Source organism: Orycteropus afer, unplaced genomic scaffold (assembly GCF_000298275.1).
Source record: "Orycteropus afer afer isolate SDZICR_OR568_19922 unplaced genomic scaffold, OryAfe1.0 scaffold00002, whole genome shotgun sequence".
NCBI lineage: Eukaryota > Metazoa > Chordata > Mammalia > Tubulidentata > Orycteropodidae > Orycteropus > Orycteropus afer.
Genome location: NW_006921589.1, coordinates 7,816,647 through 7,836,560, shown reverse-complemented (window position 1 = coordinate 7,836,560; position 19,914 = coordinate 7,816,647).

Here is a 19,914-nt window from a genome sequence, read left to right as displayed (position 1 = left end):
CTTAGCATACAGATATAAAATGTTTTGTTTCATAAAATGAGTTTTGAAATAAAGTTAGTACAAAACTTCACTCCACTTCTTAGTTTTTGGCCTCTAGTTAGTTGTACAACTCCCTCCTCAAAACTATACCACAGAGGCCACTTGGCCTTAGCCCGGTTCCTCTGACCACAATGCAGACATGGTTTATGGCTTTGGCATTCTTTACCCAGTCCAGCACAGTGCTACATCTGTCCTGCACAACATACCTCTTGTCTTCTCTTCTTGTGCATTGCCCAAATCTCCTCACAGCACCACGCCAGTCCAGCAACCCCTGTCTCCCATTACTGCACACACAATCTTCTGTCATGCCTGCTCCCAAATTCCAAGACCTAAATCCAGTTTCCTTTACCATACAAGTTATTCTGAAATCACCACCATGTCAAGTTCAAGTCAAGATTTGGAGTTAAGTTCATTACTCAGATCAACCAGTTGAGTCAGAGAGTGGCCGCTGACTCCGGAGCCCACACTCTCAATACAGAGGTCACCCCCATAGTCTCCTAAGCTGAAGAGTGAAAGCACGGAACCGGAGTACAAGGTCACCAGGTTATATAATCTACAGTCTTGGTAATGAACTTGACACCAAACTCTCACTATAGCATCTCGTTGTGTGAGGTACATATCACGACCTCCATAAGTACAGCTTAACTATTTTTAAAAATGATCCCAGTATATAAGATACTGAATTATTTTCAGGCATTCAGAGCTTTCAGCCTTGTTGTGATATTTATCATCTTTTTCGGAAACATTTATTACCTTCATCCTTCTCTCTCTCTAGCTGTATCTCATATTTCTACTGTAATAAAAAATAATAGTTGTTACATATTACTTATTCACTGATTTATTAAAATGCCATCATGTTACTTGTTCTGTCAAAGAACTGAAAATGAGTTATAAGCATACCTAAAATACAACAAGATGACATAGATTTAAAAAAGGTTGGAAAAAAATCAAGAAAGCGAGCATATGGATAGAAAATGTTTTGTTTTAGAAAATGGGTTTTGAAATAAAGTTAGTAGAAAACTTCACTCCACAAACATCATGCAACTTCCTAGGTGGATCTCAAGTTTCTAGCCACTGTCCCCAGAAGGAAAATCCAATCACATTAATAATTCCCAGTGTTTGTAGGAGGAAAGCAACAGAATTGCTCAGAAGCAGCACAGTTATTTGGGATGTTAAGCGCAGACAATGATGTCTCCCATGAGGTCCTTGAAAAGAGTCCTATGTCATTCAATGAACCACGTCCCCACAGCACACTTATGTGGGGGGCACAGCAGAAGTTTTATGGGGCTGTTTCAATAGTGCTCCCCACTGACAGCACATGGTGTTTTTCCCAGGCACAATGGAGTGTAAACATCTTGACAGGCCCTGGTATGAATGATATGGTACAGATACACAGGTCTCTGGTGATCTGGCTGAGTCCAGAGGTAAATATAAAGATCTGGGGAAATGGATGCAATGCATGACATTTTTCCTGGACACTGCTTCTCTCCACTGAGTTTTCATTAAAATTGGATAGCAATTGCTACCAATTGAAAAAGCCGTGCGAGGCATTATACACGTTATCTGGAGCGCTCAGATGAATTTCCACAGTGGGTATTGTTATTCATTTTGCATTGATGATGGAAAACAGAGGCTCTGAGACATTAAATAACTGGTCCAAGCCCATATATCTAGAAAAATATTATCATTTTGATTAACCTCAAGGCTTGATTTCAAAATTCATACTCATTTTTTTATTATGTAATTTGCAAACATTCAGAAAGACACAGAGATTAATGTCACCATATACCCACTCTCCAGATTTGTCAAATGTTACAATATCTCCTGCTTTAGCCACTTTACCAAGTTATCTCCTATTAGTGCCTTTGTGGTGTTTCAGAGATGGAAACAGACTAACAAAGTTATGAAGATTGTTTTTTCCAACCACACCAGCAGAGACCTTTCCTGGCTGCCTTCTCTTATAAATCCACAACTGTCTTTGCCAAAATAACTAGGGCTACATTATTTAAAACACTGTGCCTTTCTCTTTTTTCTTTTTTTGGGGGGTGAGGGGCTGCCATACAGGCGCAGTTGGGGACTAAAGTTGAATGCATCCTGGAAGAAAAGGCTCAGCTGTTGGTTCATCTGCCAGCTTCTGAAGTGAGTCAGTGCCAGTTGCCCCCACACCCACCCCATCCTTAAGGAATTCCTTGTGACTCAAACACAGTGTGCTGTGATTGGCTTTTTTTCTTCTCTTTCTTTAACTTAGCCAAACATGAATCAACCATGCTGGGAAAATATCTTTGTCAAAGGTGTTGTTTTCTAGGAAAGTGAACCTTTTCATGTAAGTTCAATGTTGATATGTTTTAATTTAAAAAGTTAAAGATGATTAAAGATCTCATACCCATGGGATATGCATTGATTTGAAATACACTAGTATCTTTATTAGGAGCTCTGGTAGTGTAGTGCCTAAGGCACATGACTGCTAACCAGAAGGCTGATGGTTCAAACCCACCAGCCACTCCTCGGAAGGAAGATGGGGCAATCTACTGCCGTAGTGATACTGCCTCGGAAACCCAAGGAGAGGTCGCTATGAGTGGGGTCCAACTTGATGGCACATAACGACAACAACAACAAGCATTTTTATTCACATCCTATTTAGTGTAGACTTTGGGTAGCCACAAAAAAGTAAAAGAATTTTGCTAAACCAAAGATGGTCACAAGTTATGTTAAAATTATTCATATTTTATTATGTTAAAAATACCTATTAAAGCTTTGAGAATAAATAAAGCTTTAGCTGTCCAACCTTAACTTACCCTTTGGTTAATACTAAGATGAAGCTGCCAAAGAGCTTGAGATGAGTAGTGGCAGATACTGACCAAAAAATACATACACTGATGTTCTTCAAACAATTTGTATGGAATTGGAATGACCTGTTTATTTGTTATTGCATTTAAGTAAAAAAAGGTACAGCCTTATTCCCCTAAATTTCATTTCAACTATTATGTCCAGATCACCATAAATTAAAGAATTTGTGGTTGATATAATTGAATTTGAATTAGTCATCCTTGCTTTCAAATGCCCCACTATTGGCATCCAGGAAATAGCAAGAACTATCACCAACAACCCAAAAAAGTCAATTTGCTTATCAATGTTTTATTTAACAACTTGTCTCAATAAATACTTGAAGCCCTTCACTTTTTTCAGCCAAACTTTGAAGATGTGCTCTCTGTTCCAATTTTTTGAGATTTTTTTTTCTAAAAAGTTCTCCCACAGTTTTCTTGGACAAACTTAAATAATTTTCTCATACATGTTTTTTTCCTTCCCAGGCAGGCAGGAATTCTTACACTTTGCACCTAGGGATGGTCTACAGTGGTAGGCAGACATCATTCCTGTCCAAACGTCCCCATTTTTTTGTGTGATTATGTGTATCCTGAAATATCAATTGAGAATCATAAATACATGCACTTAGGAAGTCTTTAGTGATCTTATTGATCGACTTCCCTCTACTTATAGAACTGTGCACTGAAGGCCAGAAAGTTTAAGTGGTTTGGCCAAAATCACAGGGCTTATGCATGGTAGTCAGCACTTCAAACAAGCTCGTTGACTCTTCCCATCTCTCCATAAATAAAGCCTTGTTGGCTATCTAATTTTCCAGGCAATATTTCTTCCTATTCTATTTTTTGAACTTTTGTACTTTACCCTGTACATATGGCAACAAGCATTGGCTCTGGTTTAACTCAATCACAATGATTTCTTTTGTCTCTCCTTAACAAGAATGACTCTTCTATCTGCTGCAGTAGGCAGCCTTTAGCCTCTCACAGAAATAGCCAATACCCTCCTTTCTTTTTTTTTTTTTTTTTGACCCAATGAAAGGACTGTAAAGCCAGGCTAATTATTTTTACTACGTCTGCATAACAGTGTGCACAGTCACATGCACACACAACACAAAAATATCCACACTTCTAGGCAACACAGCTGATCGCTGGAAAGCAACACAATAAAAGAGAGAAGAGAGCCCTCTGACGAGGCCAGTAAAAGTCTTTTATTTCATTACCAATTTCACACTCCTGAACCCTGCTTGATCCTGGTCTAGCATCTCCTCACTTCTGTTTCTTGGTGTCCCAGCTCCAACTGGACATTGGATACAGAGCATGACTCTGTCCATTAAGGACACTGTGCCTGTAATCAGATACTAAGACAATGTTATCTCAGAGTGTACATAGGGTATCCCTTTCTTGCTCTTCTTAAGTATTCATAGCTAAATGATTTATGGGCAGACAAATGGATATAATGTCCTATAATATATAACAGGACTAATATTTAATGTGTTTCTTTTTTACTTTGTTTGAATAAAATCCCCAAAAATACTTTTAGCAAATGATCATTAATTACGTGCATTGTCAGAGCTCTCAGGTTCTAATAAGCAGGCCTCAGAATTTACAGTTCCTGGCGTTCTGCTAGCGCCCATAAATTCAAAGTGGGTGCGTGCTCAGTAAAATAGCCCTGTCGCCAGAGCAGACGCCTCAAAGGGTCCACTTTAGGACACACCACCAATGGCTGTAACACAAACAGAAAACACCTCTTCCACAATGTGATTCCAAGAATAGCTGAAGCTGGGTTGTTTGTTTTTCTGTATGTTTTTTTTTTTTTTTTTTTTTAATGGGACTGTATGACTCCCAAGGGCTAAATATGGCCTTAAGCCTGCAGGTTTTATAAACTGCATCTTTTAAATAGATGGACTATCTGGGCCAGAGATAAAACCACAGTGGTTTCTTGGGGAATATTTATCAGCATATATACTTTCCAAAAAATAATTTTTGAAAAAGAAAAATGTTTAAATAGAGTTGTGACTTCATAGTCAGTTGACTTAATCTTCAATGTCTTTGCAAATCCATTACGCACTTGGGATGTCAGAGGGGGTCTACAAATTACCAAGCTGTTTGAAGTTTGCTGCTTTCTGAAGTGGCTTTGGTCATTTATTTTCACGGAAATACTTCTTCAACTTACAAGGTATATAACAGCTAGGGCTTTTGAGACAGCTGTCAGAATGGAAAATGATCATGCATGTTTCTAAGGAAAGATGAGTCGTTCCTTCTGTGAAGTCCTCCTGGGAGTGTTTAGCATTTTAAGAATACGAAAACACCAAACTTCAATTTTGAAAGTCTGTAAAAAGTGTCCATGCAAAAGAGAGAAAATAAATGGAAGTATGAACTGCTTTGACCTGAACAAAAGGGGGGAAAATGCAGTGTATTTAGTCTTGTTTTTTTTTTTTATTTTTTTTATTTGAAGATCTTGTTGTTGTTATGTGCCATCGAGTTGGACCCGACTCATAGCGACCCCTCCTTGGGTTTCCAAGGCAGTATCACTACGGAAGTAGATTGCCCCATCTTCCTTCCGAGGAGTGGCTGGTGGGTTTGAACCACCAGCCTTCTGGTTAGCAGTCAAGTGCCTTAGCCACTATGCTACCAGAGCTCCTATTTGAAGATCTAGAAAGACTATATTAAAAATGAGCAATGTAAGAAGGCATTATTGTCTTATTATTGAATTTTAGTCTAAAGGATGAAGAAACATTTGGACCTTTGGTTTATGCTAGAATCAATGACACACTGCCTGAGGCATTTGACTGCTAACCAGAAAGTTGGTGGTTCAAACCCACCAGCAGCTTCTCAGAAGAAACATTGGGTAATCTACTTCCTTAAAGAGTTACAGCCTTGGAAACCCAACAGGGGTTGCTCTGAGTAACAATCAACTGGATGCCAGTGGATTTGTTTTTATTGGAATGATCTGAGTGTGGCAGATTAGATAATAGAGAAAGTGACAAAGCATATCAAGGTTTTTTGTTTGTTTGTTTTTGTTTCTGGAAAAGACGTCCTGTGGAGGTTTAAAGTGCCCAGCTATGAACATGAAACTCATGCACTACTCTTCCTTTTTCATCTGCTTGGAAACTGCACAACAGCCTATAACAAGTCTAGTTTGCCACTGGAGACTCCGCCGAAAAAAGCAAACTTCCAGTCAAAACCTCCAACCCAAATTTAACACAAAAAAGGCAACAATACAACCAAAAGGGGGGGGGGTGGACGGGAGCATCATCAAATGCAGTCCCAATAATGGGAAACATCACCTGCCACAAAGGTTTAAGGAAGATGATTGAATGGCGTAGAGTAAGATAAATGAATTTAGTGACCTCTGAATGGAAATGTATCAATTTACAGTTGGGGATACTGTGTTCCACGGGATGCAGGACATAGTTTTCCTGATTCCCTGGGAAGTGCTCTCTCCGTGACAGAAGGCTGGACTTCTGTTGAGTTACATTCTACTGCAAACCACGAATAACCTTGGTCCTTGTTTCAAGCCTGACAAACCTGGGCTAGAACTACAGCCCTCCAGCTTCTCTTCCCTGAATAACGAGCCTTTGCTTGTTTCGCCAGGTATTGTGTATTTTCCTGCTATCTTAATTTCCTAGGCTTGCCATAAAAAATTCTGTCTTATAGTTCTGGAGGCTAGATGTCCAAATCAGGGTACTGGCTGTGATTATGCCTGCTGAGGGCTCTGAGAAAGGAACTATTCAATGGCTCTATTAAGTGTCTGGGTGGCTCTCAGCTATCCTGGACGTTGTTTGGCTTGTAGATGCATCTTCACATGGCATTGTCCCTGTGTTTGTCGGCATCTACTCTCCTCTTTTATGAGACATCATTCAGAAGGGATGAGACTCCACGCTGCTTGGGTATGACCTCATGTTGATCTAACAGATACTATCTTCAAAGACAGACTCTATTTCCAGCCAAGGTCCCAATCACAGGTACCAGTGCTGTTCTGGTTACCTAGTGCTGCTCAGACAAGAATATACCACACATGGGATGGTCTTAACAAACAGGAGTTTATTCTCTTACAGTTTGGAGGCTTTAAGTCCAAGTTCAAAGTGCCAGGTTCTAGGGGTTGAGTGAAAGCCCCTCAACCTTGGGGTCCAGCTCTGCCTCCTGCTCCCAGCCCACTGGAGCCAGAGGCATTTCTTCACTCAGACAGCTGCTGGCTACTGAGGCTGAGAAGCCCAAGGTTGACAAGTAAAAAGGCACAGTCCCGATGTTATCAAACCACACGGCAGGCCATTAATTTAAGTCCATTGTAAGTCCCTAGGTCAGCAGAGCATGGCAGGCTGCTGAACAGCAACACGGCTACATGCAGGGTCCAAGCATGCCATAAGCTAGAGACCATTTCCAAAGCTGCTGCTTATATACGGGAAGCACACCACATACCCAAAGCAGCTACTCAGCTGCTTGCAGTAGATCCCACTATGGAGTTGATTGCCAATCTCATCATGGGGAATAACTACCACTAGCTGCCCAGCAGCTCAACCAGGCCCAGCCAAGTTGACACACAAACATAACCACCACAAGTACTTAAGCCTTCAAGATATTGTTCTGGGAGACGATTCAATCCATTCCAACTGGCATCCTAAAGAAGAGGCTCCAAAAAATTTAAAATCATTGCTGTAGAGTTGATTCTGACTTATAGCATCCCTATAGGACTGTCCCAAGGGATTTTCAAGACTGTAATTTTTAGGATCTCTGATAGTGTGCTGGTTAAGGCATTTGGCTGCTAACCAAAAGGTCCAAACCCAACAGCCAGCCGGAGGAAGATTAGGCAGTCAGCTTCCATAAAGATTTACAGCCTTGGAAACCCAATGGGGGTTGCTATGAGTCAGAATCAACTTGATGGCAGTGAGTTTTTGGTTTGTTTGGTTTTTAATCTTTAAGGAAACTGTCTGCCATATCTTTCTCCTATGAAGCTGCTGGTGGGTTCAAACCACCAACCTCTAGCTTAGCAGCCAAGTACTTACCCAGTAAGCCACTAGGGCTATTATCGTTGAAAAGGTAGCAGCTCACCCTACCCACAAGATACAATTGATGCATATTAGTTCCAAAGATGTGGTAAACCTCCCTAGTGTGACAAAGAAGGGTGACTCCTCCCACCCCAGGAAAGCAGCCAGCTCTGGTTTCCAGGTCAGACAAACCTGTTTCTTATAACAGACATTTCTCAGAGTCATTGTCTGCTGCTTTAGTCTTTCATTTTTTCTTAGTGGGGACCCAAATAAGGAATTTCCCCGTTCCTTGAAATCTCATGTATTGTTCAGCCTTCTCAATGCCAGTTCAGGGCAGCTCTGGGATCTTTTAAGGAATCTGCCTTTTAGAGTCTTAGGCTGACTTCAGTTGCTGCTAATCTGTCTATATCATTGTCTAAAAATCTTGCTCGGCTTTAGAGAGATTGTGTTAATGTTATTGGGTACAGTAAGCCTTAAGGCACTGTTACCATTGTCGTTCAAAAGCATTTTGTTTCAGAGCTCTTTGATGGAAGAAGTTATTTATTTGAGTTTGAGGTTGTGCTTTTGGAATGGGAAGAAGGGTTATGGGGTCAGATGTCCCCATTAGGGAAGGAATTGTAACATTAAACAAGAGCAGCGGAGCAGGATTTATTATTTTCCAAGTGATTCACCCTTCAGGAAGGAAATATTTGCCTCTCCCAAGCAGAGAGAAACAGTTTCACAATGCTCACAGTTGAAGCTAAGGCAGAGAAGTGAGATGAAAAGGTAGACATCTCTGGATTTAGATACCCAAAGGAAATTTGTTGCTTCATACATTAGTGCTCCAAAGGCGCATTGAGGGAAGGGGTAAGGCATCCATTATTTCTGTAGGAGAATATAGGGTAGCTGATCGTGGAGGCAAGGAAGGTGCTTTACAATCAGGGTTTTACCCGCTTACTCATGAAACAGAGAATGTTTTTTGGTCTAAGTTGTTCCAACAGTGATAGCTGCCTGGAAAGCTGGGAAATGTTAATTTGTTTAGAAGTATAAAATCAGAGCAGCTATTTAACCCTTATCTCGTGCACCCTTCAAGTAGGACCTCACTAGCAAAACCATCCCAATATTTTGGCAAGTAGTCACATCTGGCAATTTCATTAACCCACAAGTTTTTCATCTGGAAATGGATCCAGATGTTTCAGGAGAATTTGTATTGGATCTGAAAGAATCTGGATCCTTTTGGCCAAGTCTTATTCTGTAGACTGATATCAGCCCCTTTAGCTGCATCTACATAAAAGGGCCCAGATTTGGTTTCTGTGTGATTTAAACCCATTGGTAAGGCAAAATGCTTTCATAATGTGTATATTCCATTCTGATGGGTCTGGAGACTATAGCTCTGCTGGCTCCTACAGACCACTCCCATAAAAAGAAAAGAAAAATTACCATCCCTAAAGTTTGGGCAATCCTACTTCTGTAGTGATACTGCCTCGGAAACTCAAGGAGGGGTCGCTATGGGTCGGGGCCGACTCGACAGCACATAACAACAACAACAACAGAGTTTAACACAGAAAGTAAACTTTCACTTCTTTAGTAGATACTATGTCCTCAGAAAAACTGGCTATTCCCCATTGAACTAACCCAAAAGAAACTTAGATGAATCAGAAAGATTCAACAAAGTGATCTATCACCTCTCCCTTCTCACCTTTGGAGCAGATTATATTTACAATCGCTCCAACCAATAAAATACACTGTTGTTGTTGTTGTTATGTGCTGTTGAGTCAGACTCGACTCATAGGGACCCCTCCTTGGGTTTCTGAGGCAGTATCACTACAGAAGTAGATTGCCCCATCTTCCTTGCAAGGAGTGGCTGGTGGGTTTGAACCGCCAGCCTTCTGGTTAGCAGTCAAATGCCTTAGCACTATTCCCTAAAGAAGGAGATGCTGTAATCACTACAGCTGGTCTACTCTAGTTCTTATAAACCTCCAATGAAAGGGTAGAGTGTTTATTTGGAGTTATTGGGTATTAACAAGCCCTCTCCCTATACTATGTTGTCTGAGGTTATCCTGCAAAGCAAGAGAAGTTTTATGTTGCTCCATCTCTACCTGTTCGGCCCTTCAGGACTATCTGGTCCTCCAATTCTGATTGTATGGCTATAAGAGCTGCCACTGTGTTTAACCTGATCCCATTGCTGCCTTAACTCTCCTGCTTTGATGGTTAAGACTCTGGATTCAAATCAGGCTCTTCCACTTATAAGCTGTGTGGATCTGAGTGAGTCAGCTTCTTTATCTGGAAATTGGAGATTATCATAATACAGACTCAACAAGTGAGTTTAAGAAGCACAAGAGGTTGTTTATATAAAGTGCTTACAATGGTAAAGGCTCAGAAATTGTTAGCTATAGTTATGTCTGTGTTTAAACTACCATTACTAATTCTTCCTTCTGTTACCTGGACCTTTCTCTCCTAGTTCTGGCACTTCTCACTCAGGCATTTAGATCCTGGATTGTAAAGCAGAGATTCCCCATAATACCCACATCAGAGAAAATTGTGCTGTCCCAGAGCTCAGTCATGGAAACCTTGGCATTGCAAGATAAAAATAATAACAACCATTTTGGGTTAGTATTTTGCATTCCATTTATCTCCCCTAGATCTCAGAGTAAGTCTATCACATGTAAAACAAAAAACAAACAAAAAATGGTCACTGTGACATCAATTCTGCCTCCTGGGGACCTCAGCTTTCAAGAGTAGAAATGCACTCCATAGGATATCAATGTCTGTGACCTTTTGAAAGTAGATCACCAGACCTTTCTTACAAGGTGCCTCTGAGTGAATTTGAACCACCAATCTTTTGGTTAGTAATTGAGCACAGAATTATTTAGGCAACCCAGGGACTCCTATCATATATAAAGAACCAATACAATTATTCCCATATTACCATAAGAAGTCCATAACTTGTCCAAGGCTAGCTAAAAGAATGGGGTCTTATGTGTTGATTTCAGGTCTTTAAACCCAAAGCTTCTCCCATTATCTCACACTACCTTGAAATTTTATTCAAAACTCCTGGTCACCACACAAACACTAACTTGGGGCCCTAGCAAGCCCTAGAGAAAGAGGTCACAGAGGGGCAAGAGTGTGAGGAACAGGTGGCTTCTATAGATTTGTGAGAAGTGTCTGTCTCTCAGGATGTCTTTCTGCCTCAGCATAGGCTAAAAGTCCTGCATTTCTTGGACTTCCCTCACTTGTGAAATACAGCCTATTGTAGTAATTCCCAATTTTGAGTATGTCCAAGAGTCACTTTGTGAAATCTCATTTAGTGGCTAAAGGCAGCGGCCCAAGGAACTGAAGATTTAATTAACAACCCCATAGATATTAAAAAGAGAGCTCTGGTGGCATAGTACTTAAGGCATTTGACTGGTAACCCAAAGGCTGGTGGTTCAAATCCACAGGCACTCCTTAGAAAGACGACCAGATGATCTACTTCCGTAGAGATACTGCCTTGGAAACCCAAGGAGCGGTTGCTATGAGTCGAACCAGCTTGACGGCAGTGAGTTTGGTTTTTTTTTTTTTTTTTTTTTTTTAAGATATTAAAGAGCTCTGAGCTTTCGCAGCATATGCCTAAGGCACTTGACTGCTAACCAGAAGGCTGGCGATTCAAACCCACCAGCCACTCCTCGGAAGGAAAGTTGGGCAATCTATTTCCGTAGTGATACTGCCTCGGAAATCCAAGGAGGGGTCGCTATGAGTTGGATCTGACTTGAAGGCAGTGAGTTTGGTTTCTTTGGTTTGGTGGGTGGCACAGTTTGTGCTTTCTACAAACCTAAAGACTGGTGGTTTGAATCCACCCAGAGAACCATGGAAGAAAGTCTGGAGATCCGTTTCCATAAAGATTACAGCCAAGCAAACCCTGTGGAGCAGGGGTCTTCTCTGTAACTCATGAGGCAATCACGAACTGGAATTGACTCAATGGCAACAGCATTTTTTGTTTTGTATTATAGCTTTTGATACATGAGGTCCTTTTTTCCCACTTGAACAGGCTTTACTCATCCTCTGTTGTTGTTGTTATGTGTCGTCAAGTTGGACCTAACTCATAGCGACCCCTCCTTGGGTTTCCGAGGCAGTATCACTATGGAAGTAGATTGCCCAACCTTACTTCCTAGGAGTGGCTGGTGGGTTTGAACCGCCAGCTTTCTGGTTAGCAGTCAAATGCCTTAGGCACTATGCACTGCTAACCAGACACTTCTTCTTGTTGTTGTTGTTTGCCATCGAGTCGGCCCCGACTCATAGCGACCCCTCCTTGGGTTTCCGAGGCGGTATCACTACGGAAGTAGGAATGCCCAACCTTCCTTCTGAGGATTCTCTGTGCTTAGTTTCTTTGTTGGTAACTCCTCACTAACTCTCTTCAACAGATATTGTACCTACTAGAAATACAATTTGTTCACATTAAATTTGCCGATCATATAATACGTATAGGCATCAAACATCTACATTATATAGATCACTTTCTCGCAATATAACAAGCCTGACACTGTCATAAAAGAAAATTAGAGTAGTCTGACAGGATTTAAGCAGCCACCAGTTATTTCTTAAGGTGATTTTAAACCAGATGCATTATCTATAGGGAACATTGGATGGGTCCTAAATTATTGCTATTAATAATGAGGAGTTTCATTTTATTATTTCTAAGATGTATGGTTCTGATAATACAGAAGAGAATAATAGACTTGGTTTCTTAGCAGCATTATAGAACTAGAGGGAAAATAAATTCAGCTACATCTAAAAACCTTGGTACTACAATGTGTCTGTGGCTGTCTTTGTGGGGCTGGTTCTCACAAGAGTTCCTCAAAGTGATCCATAAGATGAAAAGTCGTCTGGGCAATGAGAAGTGCAGTGTAAATCATAAGTCCTTGCAAGTCTATGTAGACACCCTCTGTGGGTGTGTATGTGTTTGTGTGTATTAATATAGTATAAAGCATAAGAAATAACATTAAAATGTAATCACAAAAATATCTGAGAGATTCTCATGGGGCTATATGAATATATATATATATATATTCCCATGTGGAATACAGAGGGAATGACTATAAAATATAGCACACAGTGAGTCCTGGTGGCATGAATGCTGATGTGCTTGGCTACTAACTGAAAGATGAGCAGTTTGAAGCCACCAAATAGCTTCACAGGAGAAAGACCTGGTAATCCCCTTCCATAAGGATCACAGCCAAATCACTTGATGGGGCAATTCTGCTTGGTCACATGGGGTCATTATGAGTCAAAATCAATTCAATGGCACCTAACAAATAAAAATTGACACATGTATGTGTGAAATGTAAAATTAAAAAAAAAAAAAAAAAAAAAACACCTCACTGCCATCAAGTTAGATTCCAACTCATAGTGACTCCCTTTGGGTTTTGAGGTGGTAAATCTTTACAAAAGTAGATTGCCCAGTCTTCCTTCCACAGAATGGCTGGTAGATTTGAATCACCAGCCTTCTGGTTAGCAGTCAAATGCCTTAGGTACTAGCCACCAGAGCTCCTTATGTGTGATATATACATACATGCATATACACACACACACACACACACACATGGTGGTGTGCTGGTAAATGTCAACCACCTAAAGGTAACCAGTTCTTTGAGAGGAAAGCACTGGTTTGAGGCATTTGCCAATTTCCATGGTGTAATAGTACCACCATGGTTGCTTTCAAGCTACCAACATGGCTGAATACCCACAACTCCCTTACCTGAGCCAATAGGAGACAGCTCTAACATGTCACTGCTATAAGCCTCTCTCCTGCTCAAAATGGAAGGAAAAAAAAAAAAAAAAAAAACCACTGTTATCGAGTCTATTCCAACCCATAGCAACCCCTACAGAAGTAGGTCGCCTCATCTTCCTTCCACAGAACAGCTAGTGAGTTTGAACCACCAACTTTCTGTTAGCAGCCAAATGCCATGCCCACTACACAACCAGAGATTCTTACTCCTGCTTAAAAGAGAAGGATTTTTACCAGGTGAGCTCAAGATGCTTTTATATACACACACTATAATTAATTTATGTTGTGTGAATAAGAAAGTAGGTGGTCCACAGTGCCTTTAATCCTGCTGAAACGAAAAACTTTACCAAAGCTGAGATTCAAAGACCACCTCACAGATCTTGGGCTTTGAAATCCACTGCTTCTTCCAGGGTTTCTAATCCCATGTGTATGCAGAGACGAATTTTCAGCTAGCCTGTTTATCATTGCAATCCCTTCTTTCTATATGATCTGCTCATTTTTATGTGCATTTTTCCTTCAAAATAATTTCTTTTGTCTCAGATGTTAATATAAGAAATTTTCTTGCATGCCCCACCAAAAAGAAAAGGGAGACAAAAGTTAATTGTGTCTGAAGTACAACTACAGTCCTATTAAATAGGTGTAGTTATGGGCTATTGATCGCAGCGCGAAGGAAAAGCTTGTCATGTAAAGTCAAGAGGTTAATGTAATTACAAGAATGGGCAGCAGGATCAGCTGTAGCCCAGAAGTGGTGAATAACTAAAAGCTGCTTTAGAGACACATAATGTTGTCAAAGCATAAATAATTCATCCTAGCATTCGAGAAGATATTACTCTTCTGTTCCAGCATATTATTCAGCCATTAAAATCTTGCCTTCTAAAGACTTTTGATGTAGTTGCATTTTCATATCTAAGCCACTCTCAGGCTTGCCACCTTCATTAAGCCTTATATTGTATAGTTTTCAAAGTATTGAGAGGACGTGAAATAGATCCACAATTTGTTCAGTAACCACCATGCAGTTCAGTTAAGAGGCTGGGAGGATATATGCTGCATCTAGTAGCCAAATAGGGGTGAAGATTAAGAAGCATGGGGTAGAATTCTTCATTCTTGGACTGGGCCAAATTCCATTCCTTTCATCTGGGTTCCTTGCTGGCATCAAGTCCAAACAGAACCAATCCTTGAAATACTGCTCTAGTGTTCAAACTGCAGCAGAGGCATGGGAAATTATAACGGGTCCCACTACTGTTCTTGTAAGTAGTCTCACATGAACTGCTCACCAGCTCTGATAAAATTACTTTGACAGTGTGGTTTGGAATTTAATCTGCTTTTTGTTATTATTTTACCTTCAATCTGAGCATTTAGTAGCAAAGTTTTACACATCTATGGCAAATTGATAGCTGCAGGCCCTTCAGAATCAATAGCCAGTTGCTATCTCTCTATAGTGATCACAACTATTATTTCTATTGTATTGTACTCAACACGTAAAAGATGTTGCATAAAACAAGTAATATAAGAAAAACATGAAACAATAGAAGAAATAACAACCTCGGAGGGACCTTCAAAATTCAAAAACCAAACTCATTGCCATCGAGTGGATTCCAACTCATAGGACCCCCATTGGGTTTCTAAAGCTATAAATCTTTACAGTAGATTGCTTCATCTTCCTCCCACAGAGTGGGTGGTGGGTTTGAACCATCAGTCTTTGGGTTAGCAGCCAAATGTCTTACCCACAAAGCCACAGAGGATACTTTAGAGGATTAAATTTGTTTAGTCCCCCAAGACATTCTCCACCCTTATCTGCCCTGCCCTGTACTCCAAGGGGATAAGCCAGCACTCTTGTCTCTCTGATTTCCTTTGAGGATCAGCCAATGAGAGATGCAGCTCTGGTGGCGCAGTGCCTATGGCATTTAACTGTCAAGCAGAAGGCTAGTGGTTCAAACCTACCAGCCACTCTTCAGAAGGAAGATTGGGTAATCTACTTCCAAAGAAATACTGCCTTGGAAACCCAAGGAGGGGTTGCTATGAGTCAAATCAACTCGACAGCAGTGAGTTTTTTTGTTTTTTTGGGTTTTTTTTTAATGAGAAAGCAAGAGGAGAGAAGTGGAGAGATTTCTTCTCTGCACTCTCCCTGCTTGGGTGGACACCTGGTGGTAACATTGAGGTGGTCCTCAATAGCTTCTTTTGAAAGGCTCTTGTTTCATGTCGCTGGTCTCATTCAAGCTTTGATAGTACTTTTTCACTCCTCTGCTCCTGTACCCTACAAGATCTTACCCCATTGCAAGGTCTTACCCCATTTCATTTATTGAAAGTCTTCAGAAATCCCAGCTGAGTTTGTTGGCCATTTTCTGCAGGGACTTTGACTGACACATATAGCAAGACAAGGACCAGGAGGACAAGTCCTCCTTAGTACACTCTCTAGAAGAACCTCCTCATCAGCTTTTAAGACATCATGACAGTTACTAAAACCACTATGAAAAAACATTCGAGAAATCATGTCAAAACCAGACTCTGAGATACTTAGTCAGATACTCAGCGAAGACTGGTACCACTTATACAGTCTCGGTCATACCACCAACCACTTCTAGAAGAGCCCTGACATCAGAACAGCTCCCTCTTCCACAGACGTTAGAACTGGACAATGACTCTGCTTAAATTCCAAGAAGCCCAATCTCCTCACCAGGGGAAACAGCTTCTTATCCCACCTCCACTTGAGAGGCAGCTTTTTGTATATTTCAGTTTCCCTAATCATTAAGATGTATTTCTGCTACTAACTTAAAACTATGTCCTCTGGATTGATCCTGATCTGGGACTTGGAGTTAAATAATATAAACAGTTATAAGGAGGGAATATAAAACATTTATCCAAAATAGCCGAAATATACCTATTCATGACACCAACCAGCCAGGGTGTAATGGCCTATGTTGGGGTGATACACCTTGAAGCAGCAAGACTGTGGTTCATTTCAAAACACACCCAGCTTCTCAATTTAATAGAAACAAAGGTTTCTATTTCACATCATCCCCGATTTCATTCTTTTCCTCACCTCCATACTCAATCCACTAGTCTATCATATAATTTCTATATCAAAAATATATTTCAAATCTTTCCATTTCTTTGTACTATTGTTAATACCTGGTTGTTGTTGTTGTTATGTGCCATCAAGTCGGCCCCAACCCATAGCGAACCCTCCTTGGGTGTCTGAGGCGGTATCACTGTGGAAGTAGATTGCCCAGCCTTCCTTCTGAGGAGTGGCTGGTGGGTTTGAACCACCAGCATTCTTGTTAGCAGTCAAGTGCCTTAGGCACTATGCTACCAGAGTTCCTTAATATCTGGTACAAACCATCATCATCTCTCAATTGGAATGATATTAATGTAATACCATGTTACTTCTATTCTTGCCTCCCTATAACCAATCCCATAAAACCCTGTAATGGCTCCCTTGAGCTACGAGGCCCCTACATACACTTTCCTGTTCCTTCCCCTATTCTTCTCACTCACTATACACTAGCCTCACTTAGCTTTCTTGTGAGCCTCAAACATGGCTCTCTCCCACCTTGTTGTCTCCTCGTTCTTCTACCCAGAACAATTTGCTCCCAATCTTTCCTTTGCTGCCTACTTCTTGCCATTCAAACCCCATCTTACCATATCAGGGAGGTCTTTGTGAGCACATTATCTAATTTCCTACCCATCAAGCTGTGCTCCGTCACATCTGACGACAATTGTTTTCTTCTAGTATGTATTCCTATCTGAAATTGTCTGGTTTGTTTATTGATATTGTCTGCCTTGCCATGTAGAATGTGAGTTCCATGTGATCAGGATTCTTTTCTATACTATTCACTGCTGTTTCTTCAGTTTCTAAAATGCTACCAGCATTCGTATTTGTTGAATTTGATTCATGAGTCTATTGCAATAGAGTAGAAACCAAAACCCACTACCATTGAGTCAATTCTGACCCACAGTGACCCTCTAGGACAGAGTAGTAGTAGGGTTCCTAAGGCTGTAAATCTTTACAGAAACAGGATGCCTCATCTTTCGCCTGCAGAACAGCTGGGAATAAGGCTAAATGGAGTGGTCTTACATTTATTGTTTTTCATCAAATGTTATCAGTTTGATTTCAAATTATTTTGAGCTTGTGCTGAAATTATTTTGCCCTCCACCCCAGGATAAATTAGCTAAAGCTTAACTTGCTCTATTCATTGTAAAAGGCTAGAACATATGTGAAATGACATTATTCTCGTTTCAATGAGCACCTCATGAGTAATTTTCAAAGCTGGCTCTTATATATAACATTAACCTGCTAATCAAGTAAAGAAGATGAAATTTAGAAACATGGAAGTGGGATAAAATGAGGGAGAGGCCGTGGGAGCAAAAGGAAGTCCTGAAATCCAAGTCCTTTCTCAGATGAGAAAACCCTTTTCACACCAGACCATGGAAGAGACTATAAGTGTACCCCCCCCACACCTTTCTGAAAACTTCAAAATCTAAGGGTTACTTCATAAGGTTAGGATTTCCAGTCTTGTTCTCTACTCAAGATAAACTTTATCTTTGCAACCAATGGGAACATTTCAAAGGAGTATGATCTCTGAATTGGAAATTCTTGCTGTATTGTTTATTAGACCTTTAGCAAGTTATATAACATTGCTAAGACTCAGTGGTCTCATCTGAAAGCAAGGAGGATGCTAATACTTGCCTACCCCATATTCAGAGACTGGGGTGAATCAGATGACCCAGTGGATGTGTAAGTGCTTTGTGACATGTAAATCAATACACAAATGTTTACCATTGCGATCACTACTGCTGTGAGAGAGTTAGAAAGATAACTTACAAAGACAAGTTGTAGAAACCTACACCAAGCATTACAAGCCAATACAGACTCCTCCCCAGGTGCTGAACATACAGACAGAAAGTAGGGAAGAGAGCAAACATTTGTCATAGAATATCTTGGGGGAGCTGGGTCTAGAATATTTTTATGGAGGAAACTTAAACAAAGAATTGAAGAAGGAGACGTTATCATCTGGCAAGCAGAAAGAGGGAAGGGAGATAAGAGGGAAGGAACCACTGCCCAGAGGTCGGAGATATAAAAAAGAGAAGCAGGAGCACTTGTAGGGAAAGGCTGAACTAGTCTGTCTGATGGGAGGACAAAAGGCTGAGGTGTAACAACAGAGATGCACTGAGCTAACCAAGAGAAGAACCAATTGGTGGGAGGGCTTAAAACCCCAGACTAGGAGATTGTGTCCAGGTTTGGAGACAGGCAAGGGCATGATCAAAAGACTATTCAAAGCACTTGAAGATCCTATCAGCTTTCCTCCACAGCAATGGAAGAATAGTGCCTGGATTAAGAGGGGAGGAGGGGACCCCACTGCACTTTTTCAAGTCAGACCACATCTGGAGAACTGGGTTTTGTTATGAGTGCTGTGTTTTTAAAAGGATGCTGACTTGAAAGCAACAGAAGAGGGTGACCTCTGTAGTAGAGAGGGGAATAAAAAGCATGTCACACAAGAAAGAATTGAAGAGTCTGGTCCTGTACAATGCAGTAAAGCCAAGAAATGTGATACGACTATCTTTTTTGTTTGGGATGATCTCAGCTGACTTCAAGAGATTAAATCAAATTTAAGATTTAGGAGATTCCATAGGATATAAAAGTCAAAGAAGTGCATGGAAAGCCCACTCATCTGGCAGCCGGAAGGCTGGAATTTAGTTCCAACTTCATCACTAACTGACATTAGATTATATAACTCTAAATATCCCAGTTGCCAGTTAATTCATGGGTTAAAAAAAAGGAAGAAGAAATGTTGTTGGACTAGAAAATATCTAAAATGTTCACAAAGCTAGCTAGTGGCAGAGGCATAAGAAATTGTTTAGCTATTTAAGTCTAGTGCTTACTTACTTTATCAGACATATAAATCAATTTTCCTGAACATCATTTGGACCTAAAAGAATGCAAAAGGAGCTCTGGTGGAGCAGTGGTTAAGCCATTTGGCTGTTAACCAAAAGGTCAGTGGTTCAAACCCACCAGTTACTCTATGGAAGAAAGATGGAACAATCTGCTTTCGTAAAGATTTACAGCATTGGGAGTTCCGGTAAGATGGCAGACCAGGCAGAAAGACTCCATGGACCCGCTTCAACAAAGAAAAGGGAAACCAATTAACACAGACACAGAAGATAATCCTGGACCCCTGAGCCTTGAAGGAGAGGATATAGAAGTGGACTAAACCCCAACTGGCAGAAGAATTTGCATGAAAATAACAAAAAAGGAGACAGACGGAGCTGTGGTCTGGCAGTGATCCTGAGCAATCCTGACGGCACGGCACAAACATCTTGGAGATTCCCGAGT